We start from the raw sequence: 24,617 nt of genomic DNA, 5'->3' as shown, positions 1-24,617 counted from the left end.
GTTTTTTCGTTTTGTCTTCTCTGTCAGCCCTTCACGTACCGTTGCCGTTGGTAGCCTGTTGCATCATTGCATCAACGCCGTACCAAACTTTTTCCGGTTCTTGCCGCCCTCCAAACTCTCTTCCACCCACCACAGCTAAAGGTAAACATTGAATTTTTATATTTTCTACCTTTTTATTTCTATTTTTGCTTTTGTTTCGCTTGCTGTCATCTGTTTGTTTATTGGTTGTTATGCTTGTTGTACACCTTTACGCTTTCATGCCGTCAGTATTAAGCAACGCAGAGTGAAAACCGGGCAGGAAAAAATATTCATCAACAAAAAATCACTTTTCCACCACTTTCTCGTCCAACTCGTTGTCGGCCAGGCAGGCAGCCGGCCACCTGATGCTCACGCTGATGCGCTGCCGGACTGAGCTGATTTGTGCATCAAGCGCAACAACTTTGGTCAGAAATCAAAACGTAGAGCAACAGCGCACAGAAAGTTTGACATCGTTGGTGGAAAGCAGAGTCGGCGAGGTGAGTGCTGTGTGGAGGCAGCCAGCCGAGCAAGTGTAAGTAGAAAGTGCTAATGGAAAAAGTGCAAGTAAAATTTGTTATTCGAAAAAAAATGGAACAAATAGACATGGCAACACCTTACAGCAGACCACCTGCATAGATTTGGATTTGAGGTAGATTTGCCGTTCAGCTGATAGCTTTGGCTTGCCTCCCCGCCTCCGCAAGTGGCTTGAGACTGAGCGGTTTTAAGCGAAAACTAATTAAAAGTTCTGAGACAAAGTTGTTGTTGTTGCTATTCTTGTTTTTTTTTTGTTGGTTTTACTGTTTGTTTACACAGCAGTTGTTGCTTTCCTTGTGACGCATATACGCCAGCTTTCGGGTGTTGTGACATAAACGCAAACGCTCGCACAGGCTTTGCTTACTCATCCACAACCTCTTCGGGTTTCAATCTAGTTTCGCTAGTACTCTCTTCCTACTCTTCTTCTGCTACTCTTTGTTCCTACTTTTGCTTTTTTATCTATTTTCTTATCGCATCACCTGCTGATTATTTGCGATTCCACTTTGATAAAAACATTTTTTGCAACTGCAGCAAGCAGCCTGGTGGTGGCTGCTACCTACGCGCAAGAAATCCATACTGCAATTTATTTTCAGGATATTTCCTAGGTTAGTTTCCTCAAGTGTGGCTGTGAAATTGCATTTGTAACTGAGACTTGAACCGAAAACTGCACACAAACAACATTTTACACTAGCTTAGCTGGCGTTAGTCCGTGTCGCTTTACCAACCATTCTTCAACGCTGTCAAATTGCTGACCATACCCTGCTTGCAAGGCCCCCTATGTGGCAGCTGCAGTTAAAAATGCAGAATATTTGCGGTACTTGTCTTATTGTTAAAAATTGTACCAAACAGAGATTAGTGAGAAGTATTTTCGGAACAAAACATTATAGATAATACATACGACGAAAAAAGAGAAGCATTTACTAATTTTTTTTCTTGCTAGACCGCTGATGGCTTCAACTTGATAAGCAATATTTGGCTTTAAAAGTCTTGCATCATTTTTATATATATTTTGCAGTCTGGCCTATAAGACGACGTTAAGATAATATACATGAAAATAGCCCTGTATGCATTAAGACCTCCGTGGTTAAAGCTGAATAATCCACTTTTTCAAAGAACTCGGGCGAGAGTAGATATGAGACTGAGAAAAGAAGCCTTGAAAATAAACTATTTTACTTATTGAACTAATTTTTTCAAGCAAAATAAATATAAACTCGGGGTTCCTTTCAGGAAAAAAAAAATTTAACTTTTTTAAAATTTTCTTAAAGACAGCCAAATAGTAATGTAGGTCACTACTAAACCTAAATGTGGCAAGTTAGATAACAAATAGTTTTTCATTAGCAAATTGGATTTTGGTCATATAGTAGAAGCATATCACATTCTGGGAGTCAGCCTCACCGGACAGAGGGATTTAATTATGTACAGTCACAGGTCCTTAGAAAACTATATTGCTACACCAGTATGGAATGAACCAAAAAAAATATTTAATTACACTATATGAAGCAAAATCTAATTATGTACCCTTACACAACCAATACATCAACGTGGTCTGCGGCCGTCTTTTTCCATATCACTCATTTTCAGAAACTGTCGGAACGTTGCAATCTGACAAGTTATAACGTTATCGTAAAGTTTCACATTTTTGATGTTCAACATACTTAAAAGGCTTTGACATATAAGCGCTATTTGTGTTGTTTACAGTAACTTAAAATATTCATCTTGACAAAAAATTAAATTAAATCACATTTGCGTGATTATTTTGTACAGCCTTCATCGTGGATTACCTCAGCAATAGAGCATGTATGAACTTAATTCAATTTTAGGCGATGGAGTACCATCATGGACCAGTATGTATCGATGGTATAGTGAATACAATTGAGGTCGTAGATCACTCCAAGACGAGTTTCGAGAAGGTCGTCCAAAATCCTCTCTCTCTCTCTCTGGATAAAATGTGCTTTTGAAGTATTCTCTTCCGTGTAATATAAAATGTTTGCTAAACGTTTTATTGCCTTCGTGGAATGTAGTGGAATTGAGTATAGGTTTTCCTTATTTCAAATGCTCTTGTAGTATGTTACTGCGAAGTATAAAACTTTGCCTCATCTGCTCCTGTAATTAATTATTTGCACTCTGTATATTTAGGCTTACCCTATCATTATATTCATACATATTAGCGCGTGTGAAATTTTATCTCGAGTGAAATCCGCACCATCCGATTATACATACATTATGCTAATCAAATACGTCTGTTGCATAACTATAGATGTTACAACATCTTAATCACTTTACATAACCTAATACTCCTAAATGTCCACAGAAGCATACTGCATAACTACGTATTTGTTAGCGATTTTGTATAATATTAACGGTTTGAACATATGTGCATGAACAATTTTAAGAAATTGAAGATGCGTAAGTAAATTGTGACAAAAAAACACCCGGAAATTGTAAATAAATTCCCGGGTAAATGATATATCAAATAAATTTATTTTGCTAAGTTGGTGGGACTGTCCTAAATTACTATGCCAATATGAGTGCTATCTGTCAACCAGTTTGTTTTTTTGTGATTTTTACAATGGATAAAGATATCTAAGGAAGATTTATCTCAAATTTTGTATTTCTTGTATTACAAAGTCTTAAAAGACGGTTGAGAGATCGTTAAAGACATGCCTCGTTCTGGTTGACCTTCGACCTCTTCAAATGATGAAAATATTAATCATCAGGCAAGGGTTAGAAAGATGGCAAAAAAGCTCAATATCTGTCGCGAGTCCCTTTGAATGATTTTGGTGCATATTTTGGGTACGAAACGCGTTCTTACTCGACTCGGCCCGATAAAGCTGAATTTTTTTCAAAAAGAGTACCTTAAACAGGTCTCTTTGGAAATGCGTGATCATGTTAATTCCGATCCGATACGGATGAGACTTGGGTTTATAAGCTTGACATGTAGACAAGTCAACCATTATCGGAATGGAGGGGAAAAAACAAGCGGAAATCGCTCAAAAATCAAGGTGAAGCTCATTGCTTTTTCAATTTTCTTGGTTTGGTACTTCAAGAATTTGTTCCGTAGCGACAGACGGTCAATGAAGAGTTCTATTTGACCGTATTAAGGCGTTTGCGTAAGAATTTCTGTAGAAAACGGCCGGAATTGTGGAAGATTTCATAGATTTTACACGATGATCGTGAACAATCGCATCGAGCCACAATTGTGATCGAATTTAAAGCCAAAAACGCAATGAATACCTTCGATCAACCACCGTATTTAGCAGATTTGGCGCTGTGTGATTTTTTCTTGTTCCCCAAACTGAAATTGCCGCTCCGTGGAACCCGTTTTCAGTTTATCAAAGATATAAAACAAAATCCGCTGAAAGAGCTGAAGGCCATCCCAAAAAGTTCTTTTGAAAAATGTTTCGAGGACTAAAAAATCGCTGGCATAAGTGTATTACATCTGGTGGGGATTACTTTGAAGGTGTGACAAAATAAATATTGATGAATAATTAAAAATTTGTATTGCGTTTTATTTACAATTTCTGGGTATTTTTTTCACAATATATGATAATATATAATCTGAGAGAACATTTTCAGTAATGTTAAGTAAATATTTTCTTAATTTTAAACGTTAATTGTAAAGATATCGAAGGCATTGTGTTGAGTTATGCATAAATAGTTCGACAAAAAATAGACGAAAATTACAAGAAAAAGATTTCAACAAAATTTCATGATGAATACAAAATTGTATATACGAGTTTCTGGTTTCTATTGGATAGTCGAAAAAGTCTTTTCGTATTTCTAATCAAACTTTAACTTATTTTTTTATATACTAATAAATACATAAACAAATATGTACCAATTTGGTCGACCACTTTTAGCCATTTTTTTGCTAGAGACATTATTTTATCAGCGTAAATCGAAATTTCCAAAACGGAAGTAAGCGAACCATTGTTGTGCTACAGGAACTGATACAGCATCGTCTCCGTAAGCTTAACAAATTTCATTGGTGACTTGCGTGGCCTTCTTCCTTTTTTTATGCAAAAATTTCAAAATATAGCGAATTTCTCCATTGTTTTCACTCATTTTTGAACAGCTGTAACTTTTTTTCAACTTCCGCAAATTCAATTTCTGGTTAAATGAAGCTTAAAATCCTTTCCAACACTACGAAAAGACCTTTTCGACTGCCCAATATATTAAACTTGTAAGATTATTAATTTCTTACCTTTTTCCATTAAATATTGACTTCCGTCTGCAATAAAAAAATACAAATTTAATAATATCTTTTATAATTAGGGGTAGATACTTTAAATAAAAGATTGTAAAGTGTAAAGTGTTACAACTTGCTTTATATATGTTTGTAAGAGTTTATCTGGTACTAGTTCAAATCATAATTTTAACTATTTAATAAACATATATTGATATATTATTTTTCCAAATATTTCTTAAATGTATTTTAGCCTACATTACTATTTTTTTTTCAAAAAATTATAGGTAAAGTATCTTTACCTTGCATCTTTTCTCATAAATTAAAAAAGTCATGTAAAAATGCACATGCCATTTTCTATTCAATACTATATCACACCATAATATACTCATGGTAACAAATTATAATGTTACTCATACGCCTAGACTTCCACAACTTCTCAAGTGAATAATGCATAAAATAAAAGAAAATGTCTAAAAAAGTAAATGCCCACCAAAATCTGTGAAATAAAAATAAATTTTTATACAACACCACGCAAGGAAACTTTGTTTTATAGGGCCTTTGTGTTTTTATTTTTATTAGCTCCACGCGATATTTTAGCTTCACGCAAAATCTTCGATGTAATGAAGTGCTTATGGCTCTGAAACCATCTGCTAAATGATGAAGTGGATGTTAGGTTCTTTTTTAATATGTTGCGATTTCGGCAAAATTATAAAAAAGTAATTTGTGCTATTATACAATTAATTACATGTAAAAAAAAAATCGTGTTTATGAATATGGAATACGGTCTACTCTGATTTCACTGTAATCTTATAAGATATTACAAATAATAAAAATATGCTGTAGGTGTGAAAATCTTTTCAACTACAGCGCTCTTTAGATCTATCTTTAACAATTGAATCAAAATGGATCTAACTCTTACTGCGTTATTTGATACAATATCTCTTCTTGGATGTTAAGAAAAAATCTTTATTATCTCCTACCTAATGCGGGGTAAATTTTCATGAACTTATTAAATTGTAAAACTAGACTGAGATATCTCATTATTTGGCTTCCGTGATTTCTTCCTTAAACAACACCACAGTTTGTGAGGGATTTCTATTATCCCATTGAAGGTAATTTCATACTCATAGAAAACCTCGTGGTTATTGGCAAAACACTAGGTTAGTCGAGTTGTAAAATTGCTTTGAGGCGAATTTTTCAACCAAATCATTCAGTCTAAGTTCTGTTATGCGCTCCCCTGTGTTACAACGAATCATATAGACCCATCTACACCGATAAATTTAGTATACTGCTGGATACTATTAAAGCGACGTGATACCCTATATCCGAACATGAATTCAAGAGCCTTAATTTTTCCTTTGAAAACAGCTTTGCAGTAAAGCATCAGGTTCTCGGCAGTGTCCGACTCGATGTCACAGAACTAGCAGTCTGCACAGGAGGCTAAACTCATGTTAAATATAGTATGTGCTTCTTGAGCTTGGCGATTTTCGTGAATTTTTTAAAAGAAAGTACTAGATCGAATGTTTTGAAGTTCTTTGGACATAATAAAGTACATCTTTAGCTAGATTTCAGGATTTTTTATTACAAAAATGTCGAAAAATAACGGAAGAAAAGTGCCCCAACTGCTGACATAATTCCGTCCCAATGAGTAGCTGAGACAAAAAAATTCAAAAAAGTTATTTAAGTTGAAGGTATTTCCTATACAATGACCTACGATCTTTGAAAAATATCAAAAATTGACAAAAAGGCGTAGCCTTGAAAAATTTTTTTTTTTTAAGTAAAAAATTGTCGTTTTTTTAATGTCAAATTGACAATTTTTAACCAATCAAAAAGAGCGTAGGTCATTGTATAGTAAATTTATACAACAACACCCAGTTTTAATTTTAAGTCGATCGGTCAATTGATCGGTCGTTGAATTACGATGTCAACAATTTTGAAAACTGTCGTTTCGAGAAAAACGCGTTTAAAATTTCACTTATATATTTTTGTACCTCCGAGCGGTCGCTCTTTAGAACGCTGCCATTCAAAAACTATTCAAGATTCGACCTTGTCGATTTAACAGAATATTTTTGGAAATATTAACTATCGAAAAAACAAACAAAAAAAAATATTTTTTTTTGTAAGTGAAACACTGTTATAGCTCCTTTAAAGCAAAAACATCTGCCTGAAAGATGTTCAGAAAAAATTCGTACGGAGGGTATGGTATGCGGTTCTGCGACTATTTCACAAATTCCCTCCGAGTTTTTTCATTCATCGGTATATCACTTAATGATGTTATCGCTTAGCAGTAGATCAGGGGTGAAATTCGTTCCATTCTCGACAGGAGCAGGTAGTAGTAGTGTTGATGATAGATCCGAACTATGAGTTGGATGCATAAAAATCTCGGAACAAGGCTCCCGGAGATTCACAGAAATCACTGTCGATATGTGGGTTCTAGCGTTGTTCTGATGGAATAAAATTCCTCTCTAATTGCCCGAGCTGGCCTTTCTTTGCGATTGCTTCCTTCAGACGGTCCAGTTGCTGCCCAGATTGGATGCACATCCGAATTAAAAATTAAATGCTTGACAGAAGGGGAGCAGCCCATAGCAGCTGATTCCTTGTTAATTCCACCAAAAGTTTCCTAACTGTTTTTTATGCAATGTTTAACTCTTGTCAAATTGAAATCTTACTCATTTCATTATATTATCGATATTTTCGATATTCTGCCACAGCATCAAAATTACCGAAACGAAATCGGCAGAACTGAAACTACACATGATTTTCTCAATCATGCTTTTCTGATATAGTATCAGAACCATAAACACTACATATACACTTTTCAACCGCCTGGCTTGCGTTCTCGCTTTTATCGAAGAAAAATTGAAAATTATATCGAATTTTCACTTTTCAGGTGTTCATTTGTGTCGGGGATTCAATCGATACTGAGTAAAGCAATCGAAAAACTGTCTTAGAAATTTATTTAGTAGGAAAGATTGTCTTTATAAAGCCTTATAGTGCTACCTGATCGCACTTACACAAGGTAAGATATTGCTCATGAAAGCCAGCTATTGAAAAAATATTTGTTTTTTTTAACCTTTTATAAAATGTTGAAACTTTCTTATGTACTGAGTATTGAAAATTATAAAGGAGGTTTAAAAAGTATGGACATACTTGCTTTGCTTTCTCTTACACCAGCAATAGAAATGTCTTATTTATATATATTCAATTTTTCAACTCGACTGCCCAACCCTTTTCATTACTAATGCCACTTGTACGGGAAGCCATTAAGATAACGTTGATTTTAATGAATTTGCATTTAATATGCGAACGCGACAATTTTCTCAAAGGTAAGAAATCATTATTAACGAATTTATTACGCATATTTTAATTTCCAATTAACTGCTCTGACGGTGTTAGTTGCTTAATTGCATTGCAAATAAATGACAAAACACCCCACAGGTTGTTGAGAGTACGTACAAACACACATAAATATAAGTACATACATATATGTATATGTACATGTACAGATACATAAGTAAATTAATACATATTTGCCTTGAGACAATTCCGAGTTCTGTAATTCGCATAATCAAAGCTCCATTAAGTAATTTACTCGCCGATATTATAACTGCCAACATACATATATAAATCTCTTAGCGCATAAATTTATGTCATATTAGCGGCTGTGAATGTAAAGTCAACATAGAGGGCAACCCTAGTAAGAAAAATTGCGCTGCTTGTTTAGTACAATCCTTCAACACCTTCAGGTAGTTGGTCGTTGGATCGAGTAGACGCCCGTGTCACGCACAAAATTAAACAAACATCATTACATTACCAGCGACACTAACACCAACGCCGTTACCACGCCGTTACCGACTCCGTTGCTGATTGATGCAGTCAACATGCGCGAGACTCTGCGGCGCTGGGTTGCCCCGAATACCACTTTGTTCCTAGCTGTAACTCTTTACGCGATTTCTGCGATTCACGCTCACCCCTCTTTCTCTCACTTTCTCTCTTTCCCGCACTTTCTCATATTTTTTACCTGTGACGTTGACAGTCCCTCAGTCGGATTTCGTGCGCTTAGTAAGACAGCAGCCAGTTATTTAATCATCAGCTTCGCTCACGCTGTCAGAAGTGAAAGCAGCAATAACAACAACAATTATTATACAAACAACAACACACTGTATGCCGAGGTAATCATTCTTACAATCTGTCAATAGACAAAGTGTAGGAGGCGACCAAGCTACAGCTCAATCCTTCTGCAACAGTGGCAGAGTCGAATTCCGGTTGGTGTGCGTAGTTGCCACCTGTCTTGTTAGGGTCAAACAAACACTAAGGTGGTGTCGCTAAAAATTTTACGAAGCTTTGCTAGTATTTTTGTTATTGTTGTTGTTGCTGTTGTTGTTGTCATTTTCCGCGTCAGCGTCTGAATGTAATTAACATTTTCCGCGCGTGCTGCAAATGAGGCCAACTGTGGATGACTTAGTGACAACTTCCTGCTTGCCTTTCGCATCAATGCTTCAGCACGCAATTTTACGGTAAATATTCGCATCTACTTGCACACTTTCCTCCTTTATTTCCACTTTTCTTACGTTTAACAATTCTATGTCAAGTCGTCTCCATTTACTTGGTTTCAGTTTCACCTGAAAGGGGTTCCCATAGAAAGCATCGTTGACATTGCCAAAGTTTTGCATAGTTGCGCCTATGTATGTGTGTTGTTGTCTTTTTAGTGTCACGCAATTAAAGTGAAGTTAATTTAAATTTCAGCATAACTGACTGCCTTTGGCTGTCAGCAGCTCATTACACTTTCACTCTGTCTTTAGAATTGTTTGTTAACTATAGGCAGCTCATAAATTTTTCCAAAGGGTTGTCTATCCAAGTTTCGCGGATATATCATGAGCGAGCGCTGTCTCAGATATTAGGTTGTCAAATATCTCCCTTCCGCCTTTTTGCTCTTTATCCAATGCTTTATAAAAATTGTTGTAGTGATCGGATTTAGTTCAAATATGCGCCGTTTCCTTCGTTAATCTGTTTCCATCTAGACGGCGACTTCAGAATACCCTCTCGTAGAAGGCCCCCTTCTTATTTGCGTAGAACTCGGACAGCCACTTCTCACAGCCTCTTTTGAGTTCAACTTTACACCAACAAGGGCGTTCGCCCTGGACAGGAACAGGTGGTAATCACTTGGCGCTATATCCGGGCTATATGGTGGATGGGATGAAACCTCCCATAAGAGCTCCCGTAGCGTCTGGCGTTGTCCTAGTGGAACACTACTCCCTTCCTGTTGGCCAATTCTGAACGCTTATGGTCGATCGCCAGCTCTAAGCGGTCCAATTGTAAAAAAGTAAATGGTAGAATAGAATTATACTTCCCCAAGCCTTCATTCACCTGATATAAGATAAGGTTTTAAATTTTATGTTATCCATATCGTTGTATCTGTGTCTTAATAAAATTCTGAGAGCATTATAGTCCTTATAAAACAAATAGTCGAATCCTTTATTTGTAGCTAAAGTTGGTCATATATATTAGGTGCTCATCGAGTAGCTCAGAGCAACTGACTTAGGCTGAAAGGCTAAAGTTGATTTTATATACACGAGGTCAGGGCTTCTCAGCTAGGCATACATAGTTATAAATAAATCCCTGGAGCTTAACTTGGGTGAAAGGTTGAATAAGAAAACCAACAGTTTTGTAATATATGTAATAACAAGTAAAAAAGAGCTAATTTCGGGTACAACCCATCTTTCCAGGTTGTGGAGTATCTCTTCAATTATGCGCATCTTTAGGATTCACCAAGCATCCCAATTCGTCACAAGTCAGGCATTTCAGAAGACCAATTCAACACACTCACAATTTAATGTTTTATTCGGTGATAACTTTTAGTGTAACAATGGGTGCGTTGCCCAATTGAAGAACGAAATCCAATACAACAATATTGCCAGTGCTATTCATTGATGAGCATCTGAAAACCGTGAAGTCCTTTTCCCACGACTTCAATGTGGGTAGAGTGCATTTTATGGGAGTTCTGCTTGAGGTGAACTCCAAACGAAAACTGAGAAAAATAAGGACTTAACAGCGATTCATGAGTCTACATAGCACACTTCATACCAAACTTTTGAAGGTTTTAATATGTGCTCTACATAAAATGATTGTCGCTTCTTCTTATTTGCCTCAATTAGGTAGGGTAACTTTCTTTCAAAGCGGTGGCAAATATTCGCTTTGCGCAATATGTTATGCATAGTGCATACTTAGGGGGCTTTCTTGCCTTCTTTTATAAGCTGTATGCGAATTTTCGGAACAGATTTGAAGAGATGAACATTGGAAATATCTTTCTCTTTTACCAACTCTCTCCGTTATAGTTTTTTGGCGTCCTTGTCTCTTCTTTCTGATGACTATGATGATAACGGAATTTCCGAATATATTCAAAATATTTGCTATTCGATAAAGCGAAAAAGTTGAGACCATTAAAAAGTGCTTCTTGCTTTGATAACACACTTTTACTACCTACTGTACAGCTCTCACAAAAATCTGGACGTGATTGAAAAAAAAAAAAAAATATTTTTATATTGTTAATGAGTGTGCACTAAAACAAAATCATCACAAGATTGTGGTCACAGTGTTTACCAATGCCGTCTGCAAGCTGAATTAGTAATTTTTTTGTAGGCAAAAACATGTGATTTTGTGTACGTGACAGAACCTAGATGACTAGTCCCTTAGTTTTTAAGATATCGAAGATTAAATTTTATACACTTGATTGTTTCCTTAAGAAGCTGCTCGTTTGTTGGAATCGCTGGTATCGGTTATTTTAGCATAGCTGCCATACAAACTGACCTATCAAAATTAAGAGCACCTTTAATGGATTAGGTGGGTTTCAGAGGTACGAGGTATAAAAAATGTATATTCTTACGATTTTTTTCAATAGTTACAATTATATATTTAATTTATATTATATGACACATTAAAGATACACATCTAAATTGTATTTTCTGAAATTAAAAAAAAAAAAGTTGAAAATTCAGCCATTGGGACCTCATCCCTCTGGACGCCTCAAAAAAAATATGCTGTCGCCGTGGACGGCAAAACTTATTATTGGTTCATCTTAAATCAAAAAACCAAATTTATTTCGTTAGTATATGTATAAATCTCGTGTTTGAACGAAGGAAAATAAATAAAAATTAATTTGAATTTTTTAACGAACTTTAAACAAGAAATCTAATTTTTAGATCAAGTTTTCGCCATTTATTCGCTCGAAAAAATTAGTTGCAGTATAAAAAACACAAATTCTTTCGTTCAATTACTAGCTAACGTTATTTTAAAGATGTTTGCAAAATTTGAACAAAGTCGTTCCATAACTTTTCGAGAAATCGTGTCCACCGACTTCAAAAATAGGGTTTTGAGAAAAACGCATTTAAAAACGGCGCACCTAGCCTAGCTAGCCTCGAGCTCACAAGTTTTCGCGGCTGTCTCTCCGAAACTATTACTCGGATTAACTTGAAAATTTAGGAAAATATTCTAGAGGACTTGTAGAATTTAATAAGACAAAAAAACAAAAATCTATTTTTTGAAATGTTCAAACCCACCTAACCCCTTAAAGGGTATAATGTAGCAGAACTCACTGTTTTTTTCTATATCTGATTGAATGCCTATGAAATAACTTTATCGATGGTAGTTCTTCTTTCAAAAATATAAACGTCAACTTTAATATCTCTCTTAAAATAGTCTATCATGTTTCTACAACTTGCAGTGATCAGAGAGATATTTTCCTCTTAATGACAAACAATTTTTTTTATAGTTGGATTGTGTTGAGTTGACTTAAGGGTTAAAGGGAGCATTACTTTTTCAAAGCACGTATAAATTACTGGGTTGCTTTTACTTATTTAGTTACTTTTAAATAAGGATAAACACTGTTCAAGTGCCTATTTCGGTGCTATACAAATACTCATTTGAATAGTGTTATTGACCTAGAAAATTCGAGTTAGAGATCTAAATTTAGTGTTTTTTTTTTACTGTGAATCAGGTTATTTGCTCGTTGCAGATGTCAACAGTTCAGATTAGCTGACCTCTTGATAAAGCTTCTCTGACCTCATGATAATGGATGCTGATTTAGGAGTTAATTTATGTGCATACATCCATAGCTATCAGCGAATTGTTTCAGTCCTAATTGAATGGAACGTGTAAAAGGCATATGCCGCTAGCAAAACTTGTTATAATATTATTTTTAGAAGAGCTGCTTTTCCACAAATTGAACTTAGAATCACATAGCGATGTTATATAGTGAACCTGAATTTTGAAGTATTCCCTGTTAACGAAAGATACCGTGGTTAAAATAACATACGTAATAAGGTGGTACCAAAAAAAATAAATAAAAGAAGTTTAGTTTTTTTTTTTAATTTTTAGGGTTTCACATTAAATAAAATACAATAACAAATTTTTAGTTTTACTTTTTATATTTCAATAATATTTTTTTAGTAATGTTTTTCAACCATAATCAATTTTCTTCCATAAGCCAATCTTCTGAAATCTACTGATAACCATTTACAAATATTACGCATTAAGTAATATAATTATATAACATAACAGAATAACATTAATCGCATTATTTTCAATTCAAACATTGTTAATTCGGCCTACCCTAATGCGTATATATTATCATAACATAACAGGTTCATATAACCACATTACGCTTGAATTATATGTGGGAACTAATTTAAGCATAAAGCTAAAAAATGATGAAGTCCTTTTATACCTGCACACACACACATAAATATTTATGCTCGCATATACAGCTACACATGCACACGTGGATGCGATATTTATGTCGAGTATTTGCGAGCAAAACTGTCAACGCCATTGACGTTTACGTATTTTGTGCAGCCATCATTTTTCGCTGTAATAAAATTCGAAAGAGCTCATTAAATTAAATGCAGTGTAAAATGCTCATAAAATGCCAATGTGGCGGACGAACGGCAGTCAACAGGCAGCAGCAGCAGCAGCAAACGCACACACCAAACAATAAGAGTCTATGTTTGTGTGTGTGTGCGATGTGCTTATTATGAGCCGTTTGGTTGGCCCAGCGGCAGCGTCCTACCCAATTTGACTTTATGCCTTTTCGCACACATATAGACACACTGCATACATTTACACATAAACGAACATAAACATATGCATTAGGGTGTCCGTTAGTTAGCATTTTTTACTTAGAAGTTATACATCACATAGCCTGAGTCTCTATACGAGCAAATTCTCTTATTCTTATAATAATAAACTCAGTGTTGCTCATACGACATGGTGTACCGTATGACATTAACATATTTTATGCATACTTTTACATGCGTATAACTTTTACAGTAGTAGTTCTATAGTGAAAATTATTAAGATCTTTTTTGTAGAGCGTTTAATTTTATATTAGAATATCCTATTAGCTTAATTATAAATTTAGTTGCTTTAATGCAAAAAAATTAAATGTAAAATAACGAAAAATCCCATGTTAACAATTGCGAAAGTTAAATGATTACGATGACTAGGTACGGTTTAAATCATAAATAAAGAGGTTTTTTATCTTGGATACTCACTTAGGTTACAGCGAAGCGCTAATATCTCACACAAACACAAAAATTTCCATATAAAAACTTGATTTTGACTGTCCAGTTCATATGGCAGCTTTATGCTGTAGTGGTCCGATCTGAAGAATTTCTTCAGAGATTTTAGCAATATCTGGAATAGTAACCTGTGCAAAATTTCGTGACGATACCTTGTCCAATGAAACAGTTTTTCATATGAAGACTTGTGTTGGATCGGTCAATTTGTATGGGAGCTATATGCTATAGTGATCCGATCTGAACAATTTCGTCGGAGATTGTAGCAATATTTTGAATAATAATCTGTGCGAAATTTCGTCAAGATATCTCGTCAAATTAAAAAGTTTCTTTACAATGACGTGATGCAGGTAGTTCTGTTTCTATGGCAGCTTTGTTGCTATAGTGTTTCGATATCGGCGATTCCGACAAATAAATAGCTTCTTGAGAAGGGAAGCACTTGAGCAAAATTTCTGGACGATATCCCAAAACCTGAGGAAGCATGTATGCAGATGAACCAACAGACAGACGGACATGACTGAAGCGACTCATCTCATCATGCTGGTTACTTATATACTATATATCCTTTATAGGATCTTCGACGTTTGCTTTAGGACGTTACAAACATCACGACAACCTTAAAAGAACCCTGTTCAGTCTCTAAAATCAACTTGGAAAAAAATGGACACCCTAATACGCATACACTCATACAAACATACACATACGTCATAAACCGCTTCCGACTCACTTTCACGCTTCGCAGATCGAGTTAGTGGTTGCGTGCAACACGTGTGTGTGGAGAATATATATGAGCGTTTGGGTGCCACCACAGCGCGTCCATGCAACGTGACTGCTGCATTGTGCGTCCGAGGCGCGACTCAATCGCTCAATCACTTTGTTGTTTATGCGTTGTTGCGAATAAGGCGGCAGCAAATGAGGACGCCAGGCATTGCTGATGGGTGGCTGGTCGTGGAGGTGAATATATATGCAGGCGATTGTCTTGCCACACACACACACACTTATTAAGGTTATACGTCCGTATATGGCAATATCGAAAAGCGGATACGCTCTTATAATCATATGCATTCAAAAGTTTGAATGCGCTTGCTGAGATCCTTGACTGCATATGTACCATATGCGTGTGTGCGTCTATGCGTGTGGCAAGCAGTTTGCGCTTTAAGCTGCCTTTTGTGCGCTTCTTAAATGTGTTGTTTCGCTCCTTTTTACACTTTTCAATGCTGTGCCGTTGTTGTGCTATCTAAAAGCGTTCCCGCTCTTCGCTCCACACCGCGCTAGTCGCAAGGCTTGGGCGCTTTTTAATAGCGTCATTCAAGCGCAGCCTCATTGCCGCTTGCAGGCGATAAGCATAATACGTTGCATATGTTGCTTAAAAGCGCATCGTCGTCTACCAACACCGTTATTGCGTACTACTTTTGCTTTATGGCGTGTGCACACGAGTGTGTGTGGGGCGGTGGAATTGCCTTGCGTTCAACAGCGCTTTTGTCATGTATGAAAGAAAAAGTGAAAAATTAATTAAAAACAAAATTGTTTGTGTGTAGCGTGGCGAAAATTTGTCATGTTGCTGATTAAAATGTTGCCAACCAACAGGCTGGTTAGCAGCTACTTGCGCAACAAGTGGTGTTGGTTGCCTGTTTGGCTGCCGATACTCGTACGTGTTGTTAGGTCGTATGAAAAACAACAAAAAAGTGGCAAGTCAAGCGCTGATTAAAACAACAAAGATTCTGCTACTGAAGTAAAAGTACAAATATGAGAGAATATTAGACTTAAGCCTACTTTCTTCTTTCATTGGCTGCATACATACTTTTCCGTTTAAAATAAATTTAATAGAAACTCTATCGATTACTAAAAGTTATGCTTATAAAGATGTTGGGGTTAGAGCGCATATGCAAGATATATTAATTTTATTACTTTTCCATAAGATCGCTTTATTGATCTATATGTTATCTCGCGTTAGAAAGATACGATTTCGTACAAAAAAAACCTTGCAGACAGTTTTGTGGCACCAACTAAATGGAAACTCGCCACACTACCTGATACTATTTATGCCGAATGACTTTTCTGTTGAAAATTTAGCTTGAAGAAAGGTGAAAGTATAGTACCCCAGTGGTTTAATAAAAGGGACAGAAGTTTCTGTGACAGTGTTAATATTTTTTTAACATATTTAAGCGATTAAATTAAACTAAAAGTATCTTTAAAACATTGCTGTGATAAACTCCTTTAAAAAGAGTTTGTAAAATTGCTTGTATGTTGGAATATTCTATTATTAAAAAATATATTTTAAATTGCTTGAGTGAGAGGGAATCGATAGTCAAGCTGCTAAACTAAACTACTAAGATCCAAAAACTAAACTGAGTATCATCTTCTCAAAATTTAGAAAGAGATGTTAAAATTATTTATTACACTAGTTTACAGTACATTTGTTGCCGAAGAAATTTTATCTGTTGCTGACTACATATAATATGCTATTTCCAAAAATATAATTTAAATATTTTTATCAGCTCTAGTTTCAGAGTTTCAGCTATGTAGGTATTACACAGAACAAAACATGTATTTATTAAGAAAAATTTTATGAAGGAAATTATTATTATTATAATTCGTTTTAAAGCTCTTCTTCGATGTGTAGACTTTGGAAAATTACGTATTAGAGACGAACAATAGTCAGACATTATATTTGTATCCCAGAAACCCTGATAGCGCTCTTTCATGTCGCGTAAGTCTTGATGCATACGCTCTCCCTGCTCTTCGCTCATATCTCCTAAATTTTCCGGAAACCTCTCTAGGTGACTATGGAGGAAGTGGAGTCTTATACTCATATTGCATCCCATATTTTTTAATTGTAGCAGAAGGTTTTCTACAAGTTCAATATAATTTTCAGATTTTTTATTTCCGAGAAAATTCTGCATCACAGATACGAATGGTGTCCAAGCCTTTAGTTCTGACTCAGTCATATAATTTCTAAATTGAATATCTTTCGTAAGTTGTCTAATTTGGGGGCCATTAAAAATTCCGGCTTAAATCTTTTCCATAGCGAGCTGAGGAATTTTTTGGCAAATGCAAGAAAAACAGTTCCCATCTTTATCTAGTGATTTTATAAACTGTTTCATTATGCCCAGTTTTATATTTAATGGTGGAGGGATAATTTTGTTACGAGCTACTAATGAATTGTGAACTAAATTGTGGAAAGGACAATATTTCCAGGCTCCATTTTTTCTCTAAAGGGCCAGTTTTTTCTCACCCAATGCTCTTGTTTAGCTCTACTGTTCCAAAGGCATATAAAACAGGGAAACTTGGTGTAACCACTTTGTTGACCGAGAAGAATGTTGACCATTTCTAAATCGACACAAATATGCTACTCATGGTCATTGCATTTTATTTTGTTCAAGACTAGCGAAATGTTACAATATTCCTCCATTAACTTTGTACTGTGGGCAATAGGTACCCCAGCGTATTTATTTCCATTATGTAATAGAATACATTTAAGGCTACATTTTGAGCTGTCAATGAATAAACGCCAGTCGTTTGGTTCGTATCACAAAAGGTAATGCCGTTTTCTTCGGAAAAATAACGCCGTAATTCTGCATCTCTTTCACGATAAATACTTATTTTAGTATCCGAGGATAGCAAGTTTTTTTCTTTTAGTCTTGATGCTAACAATTCTGAAGCTTGTTTAGAAAGATTTAACTCTCTTACAACATCATTCAACTCATTTTGAGAAAAGCGTTTTGGCTCTTTAGACATACCTTCAAAATCAGCATCATTTTGTGATGAGCTTGGTCCTTTAATGTCTTGCTCTAATGGTTCAGATATATTTTTAGGTTCTGAAGAGTGAAGTGAATGCTGCACTGGACGTTGAACACAACTAGTACTTGGGTACTGCCAATTAGCTCGATTTTTAGTGTTTAAACCGGTTATGTTCACACTACAAAAATAACAGTCTACGAGATGATTTCGTGGTTCTCGCCAAATTGTCGGTGTTCCAAATTTAAAGGCACTTCTTTAACCACTTTTCCATAATCTTAAATATCCCACACAAGATTTACAAACACAATTGGGAGACCAAGAATTCTTATTTTTATCCAAGAGCACCCCAAAATACTCAAAATAGGTATTTTTCACCAACTCTGATACAGCTTTTATACAATGTAGCAAAAAATGATCCGGTTATTTAAACAACGTCTTCTTTGAACTACTCATGACGCAAAAACTTGAGAAATTAATCTTAACACAGTAAAAAATACGCCTGTTTTCGATTAATATATATGCTTAAATGATAAAAATCAAAAACAAAGTAACCCGAGCTGCTCGAAAATTTTTGAGGGTTGATTTGACAAAAACAAGTAATAAGTGAACAATATCAATCGCAAAATTCGCGGCAACAGACAAAAAGTTCGATACTGTAAACAAGTGTTATCAGTCATTTCTACATTTCAAAAATATTGTTAGTCGAAAAAGTATTTTCGTATTTTGTTTATAGATTTCGTTGCAGCCGTAAATATCCAGTGCCAGCAACATTCTATCATACCATATATAGTGTTGGAAATGTGGGATTTTAAGCTTCATTTAACCAAAAATTAAATTCGAGGAAGTTGAAAAACAATTATAGCTGTTCAAAAATGAGTGTAAATAATGAAGACATTCACTATATTTTGAAATTTTTGTATAAATACGAAAATAATGTGCGAAAAAGATCAGCAAATGGTCGCAATGCCGGGATTGACGCCTCGAAAGATTACGCTGAGTGTTTGGTGGGATTGTTAAAAAATCATCCACTATGAGCTGCTCCAGCCTGTTCGAACGATTGATTCTACATTTTACTGTCAACAACTGATGAGATTGAAGCAAGCAATCGAAAAGAAAACGGTCAGAACTGACCAACAGAAAGGGCTTCGTCTTCCATCAGGACAACGCTGGACCGCACACATCTTTGATGACTCGGAAAAAACTGAGAGAAATTGGCTGGGAAGTTTTGATGCACCATATAATTCTGACCTGGCACCATCGGACTACCATTTGTTTCGGTCAATGCAGAGCTCACTTAATGGAGTAAAGTTGGCTTGAAGAGAAGCCTGTGAAAATTACTTGTCGCAGTTTTTCGCCGAGAAACCAGAAAAGTTTTACACTGATGGAATAATGTCTCTAGCGGAAAAATGGCAAAAAGTAATCGATCAAAAAAGTTTATTGAAAATAAAAAAAAAAAGTTTAAGTTTGATTAGAAACACGAAAAGACTTTTTCGACTACCCTATATAAGTATACGGCATAAAGTCAACTGGAAGTTAAAAGCAATTTTAAAGAGCTAGGGGAAGTATATATATTTCTTCGCGTTTGATTTATATTCATCAGGTTTAGAATAGCAATACATACTAGCATGATAGCTGTTTCGTATTCAATAAATCAGCTGTAATTAATTTCAATCAATTTTAATATGATTTTAAATAAAAATATTTTGTAATAACATTGTATGCTTTATTGAATTCTAAAACAAATTGTTATGCAAACTGCTTTCACGTAATTTATGCAGAAAATAATGGATGTAAGAATTGCGCTTTCATTTACTCTATTTTCCATCAACAATTACACATCACAAACAAGTGATTGAATTTCATAGATAGTTTTATAAATGTGACGACCAAAATCCGATTACGAAAAAAGAAAAAGTAAAATTCAAAATAACACACAAAATATGTAAATATTTTACAACAAAAAAATTTATTAAATTTCGCTTGAATTATGTAATTTAAAGCTTTCGCAGCAAATCTTCCACTACTCACCCACACACACACAAATGCTTAGCAGACAAATATTCTTCCCATAAATCACGCTACTCCCTAGAAAATTAAATTCACATCATTATCAGCAACAAAAAACGCACACAAATAACAACAAAAAATGAATATGTTAACAATGACCAAAAACAAAGTGCAGTTCAGAAGTCAGCATTACTTATGTCACCCCAAAAATCAGTGAATTGTGTGACATATACAAATATATGTATTTTTGTATGGCATTCTTCCCATTCAACGCCCCTACACACCCGCAGACATAATACTCATATCTCAGAAGGAAAAATGAGCATTTTGGCAGCTCAAGCTTACATACTTGCCACAACGGCCGACCGACCGGCAACAATCAACAGTCAGGAGTCAACTGACCCAAACACATAATGGCAGCAAGAATGATTATAATGAAAGCAACAAAAGTAACAGAAACAACAATGGTATTATGTTTCATAAGCTATTTATGAGTACTTTACAGAGGGCGGTCGCCTTATGTCATTGCTCAAACATACATACATACAAACAAACATACGCACAAATCAACAAGTGGCTACTTATGGCACAAATTTATTCGAACTTGCCATGAAGCTACCCGGGCCGCCGAGAGACGACCGTAATTTGTAAAGAAATTAAAAATTCGGCCAAAATTATTTGACATTTTTTGTGCGCGTTTTGAAGTATTTTTCTGAATTTGTGTGTGCTTATGCAATACTTTATGTCTGCGTGGGTACGTCGTCAAGTTGGAAGCTTATTTGCTCACTCCTACTATTATATGTCCTCACTTCAAATTCGTCACTGTCAGCAGTCTTCATTGGAAAATGACAAAAAGTGACAAAATTGCAACAGGCCCACAAAAAAGAATACAATGTTATAAAAAATAAGAGATAGAAGCAAAGTAGATAGTAATAATTTTTTGTTGCCCAGCTGTCTGTAACGTCTTGTCATTATGTCATTGAGCAAACGAAAGCAGATTTTTTATTCCCTAATTCCTTTTACTGAAGACATTTCCAAACAATTTTTTGTCATATTTCGCCCACTTATTTGTTATTTTCGTGCCCTTCTTATTACTACAATGTATTGAGTACTAATCTTTAAATTTGTAACCATTATTATTGCCACGTCATTTTTGGTTTTGTAATGGGCGTGGATAATAACGTAATTTCGCATATCTTCACGGGAATAATTACTTAAAGTTTTTAAGGAATTCGTAAAATAAGGCCTCACAATAACTGCCATTTGGATTTGTGTAACATAATACTAACTCCTGTAGCTGGAATAATATCTGAGCTCTTACTTAGATTCACTCTACAAATCTCAGGATTTGTTGAAATTTCGAATTGGTTTTCGCCCTATATGCCTAACCTGTTTGAGATTGGAATATTGTAAGTCATAAGAGATGTTCTGTTTAACAAAATTATGTTTGGTTATATGTTCAGCACATATATTCTGTCAAATAAGTACCCGGAAATTCCAAAACATCAACCAAAATATGACGAGCGGTCTCATGAGACACGTCCATTATTTGGGCTATCTCTAGCAAACTATAATGACGATTTTCGAGCACCATTTCCTTTATTTTGTCGACGTTTTCTTCAGTTCACTTCTTCTTGCCCTTGTTTGAACGATTTATATCCATCGTAAACTTGAGTTTTCGACATGGTTGAATCACCAAATGTTTTTTTCATTATATCCAACGCCGTAGGAAGAAAGTTATCAACACGATCTTACAAAGTATTATACTTGAGTACTTTGATTCAACCTTCTCCCTCTAATTGTTATTTCGTCAGAAACTTCATCTGATATCAAAATTCGGAGAGTTTCTCCCAAGAAGTGAATGTTTCTGTCATCTTTAAGTATTTATCAGTCTTTGTAATTGTTTTGGAGTTATTCAAGGGTGTTGTGAAATGAAAGAATTGCTTAGCTGTCAGAATTGCAAACTAATTCTGATTTTCATTGGTGTCGCGGAATCTGTTTGGATTTTCGTCTTTTCGAACATTCGCGAAACCAATATTCGAATCAGCTGTTTAGTAATGTGACAAAATTTGCAAATTAATACATTTGGAAGCAATCCTATTAAAGTTTTCAATGAGTTCCGATTTAAAGGAAGGTTTTAAGAGTTAACATTTATTGACTGAATAAAAACGCATTTGTGTCTTTAAAAATTATCTAAGAATATGTCCCCAAAGTTAAAGATTGGACTTCGAAATATTGTTGAAGCTAGAGGAGGAATAGTGACCGAGCGTCTGGCAGATATATGAGCGCTTAGGCAAAACGCGAAAACTTTGACGCGCGATTTCTCGGTTTTTAATTTTTACGATTTTTTTTAATTGGCGGAGAAGATAGAAAAAATAACTAAACGTCGTATGAAATTGGGGCAGAGTTTATTATGTTTGGCATTAAATTAAACGAAAAAAAAACTAAGAAAAGTTAAGTGTGAACATATGTTTAAAGTAAATTTTTTTTTAGTCAAAAACCACTTTTTTCAAATTTAAAATATTATCAGAATTTTACACTTTTTTTTGAAGTTTTCTTTATTCAACTAGAACATAAGTTATTAACAAATATGAATCTGTTTGAGTTTTTTGTTTCCGATAGAAATTGCGACCTGCATACTGCATGCCGTCCGACAAATGTACATGCGTGATGCAATTGCTTTTCAAAGGAACAATATTAAAGATTTCGTATCCAAAAAATTTGCAGATGATATTTAAATATATAACTATAAACCCTAGAATTTTCGCTTTAATCAATTATTTCTTTCCCTCCCAAAAAAAAAACTCAAAAAATCGTTTTTTTGAAGCTTATAAAGCAGGCTTCTTCTTTAAATATCCGCCTTTTTTCCCCAAAACTCAATAATTATGGCATTTCATGTTTTATTCTTATGTTTTCTCCTAATGAAATAAAGATAAATAATTTGATTCTTAACTTACATTTCAAATCTGTCAGTGACAATTTTCTTGCTTTGGTTTCCGTGACACTCAAAACCGATACATATTCTGTTTCGAACATCAACCCAATAACATCTGAATTTATGACACCTACTGCTTTTTTATCGGTTTCAATTCTGACTCCGACAACTATCAGATTCCACAACACCACTGATTAGTATATTTTAGATGGCCTCATTTTTAATTCCAGCAAAAGATAGGTGAACCTTATGTTTATTACTAGTCCTTATCAATCGTTAATAAATATTTCAATTATTACCAATTCAGCAATTAGAATTAGTACTTCAATAAACTTCAGACCGATTTTTTGATAGGGATAGAAAGCCTTAAAAAGATCCCAACACAAAGCATTAAATGCATTTTTCCTTAAAATATGCTTTTCGATGCATTTCTCACGACATCTTGGGATCTAGTCGGTCTATTTAGTTATAATTTGCCATAAATATATGTTTTTATATTAATATATTTATATACAAGGTCTGTCGCAAAAGAAGCAGAAATTTTTAAATAATGGGTTGTCAAAAAGTCTTGCGGTATTTTTATTGATCTTTTTTATTGAAATTGAAATGAATTTTTGATGACTATGCCGGTCTCTTTCGACCACTTCAGCGATTTTATCGCAATTTTCGACGACAGGCTTTCCGGAGTGTGCATGAGTGGTTTAAGCGATTCCAAGAAGGTCGTGAGGACCTCTGTGACGATCAGAAGTCGATCGTCTTCAGAAGTCAAAAATAAAGACAATGCTGATTTGTTTTTACGATTCCGAGGGTATTGTACACCGAGAGTTCGTCCCACCTGGCCAAACAATTAATGCTGTGTTTTACCTTGGTGTTATGAAGCGTCTTTTGTCACGCATTCGTCGTGCTCGACCACAATACCGTGAGGCAGGGTCCTGGCGCCTGTTGCACGATAATGCGCCGTGTCATCGGTCGACGCTTGTCACTGGCTTTTTGACAAAAAATTCCATATTAACCATTAATCACTCACCCTACTCACCTGATCTGGCACCCTGTGATTTTTACCTATTTGGAAAACCTCATTTGACCATGAAAGGACACTGGTTTCAGGACATTTCAGCTATCCAAAAGGCGACGACCGATATTCTCAAAAGCATTCCGAAAAATGACCTTAAACACTCATTTGAAATGCTAATTGACCGGGCTAAACGCTGTATTGAAGCACAAGGAAACTACTTTGAATAAAAAAATATAACTTTTGAAAAATATTATTTTTTTTGTTTTTTTTTAACAGTCCTGTTTCTTTTGCGACAGACCTTGTATATATTTTTATTATATGAATCATTAAATACGGCGCACTTAGCCTAGCTAACCTCGAGCGCACATGTCCTTAACGCAGTATCTCTGAAACTATTACTCGCATCAACTTGAAAATTTAGGACAATATTCTAGAGGTATTGTAGAATTTAATAAGATAATAAAAAAAATTAGATTTTTTGAAACCCGTAAATTCATGTAACCCTTTAAAAACTGGTTATTTTCAAAATTAAAAAAAAAAATCTCTCTTCTCTTCTTTTTACTGGCGTAGACACCGCTTACGCTCCAACGAAGTGGAGGTCTTCCT

The 24,617-nt window shown here is 35.0% G+C and overlaps 2 long non-coding RNA genes across 2 annotated transcripts in view; one reads left to right on the top strand and one right to left on the bottom strand.

Moving 5' to 3' along the window:
- The window catches only part of LOC120775757, a 132,384-nt gene that overhangs the window by 38,173 nt on the left and 69,594 nt on the right, over positions 1 to 24,617 (bottom strand). The window contains exon 3 of the long non-coding RNA XR_005705353.1: positions 4,757 to 4,783. This is a non-coding gene — a long non-coding RNA (uncharacterized LOC120775757). The remainder of the gene's footprint in view (positions 1 to 4,756; positions 4,784 to 24,617) is intronic.
- LOC120775758 overlaps positions 1 to 24,617 on the top strand; it is a 151,574-nt gene that overhangs the window by 93,035 nt on the left and 33,922 nt on the right. The window lies entirely within an intron of this gene.

This window comes from Bactrocera tryoni, chromosome 4, assembly GCF_016617805.1.
Source record: "Bactrocera tryoni isolate S06 chromosome 4, CSIRO_BtryS06_freeze2, whole genome shotgun sequence".
NCBI classification, from domain to species: Eukaryota; Metazoa; Arthropoda; class Insecta; order Diptera; family Tephritidae; genus Bactrocera; species Bactrocera tryoni.
This window is presented reverse-complemented; position numbering and strand designations above follow the sequence as displayed.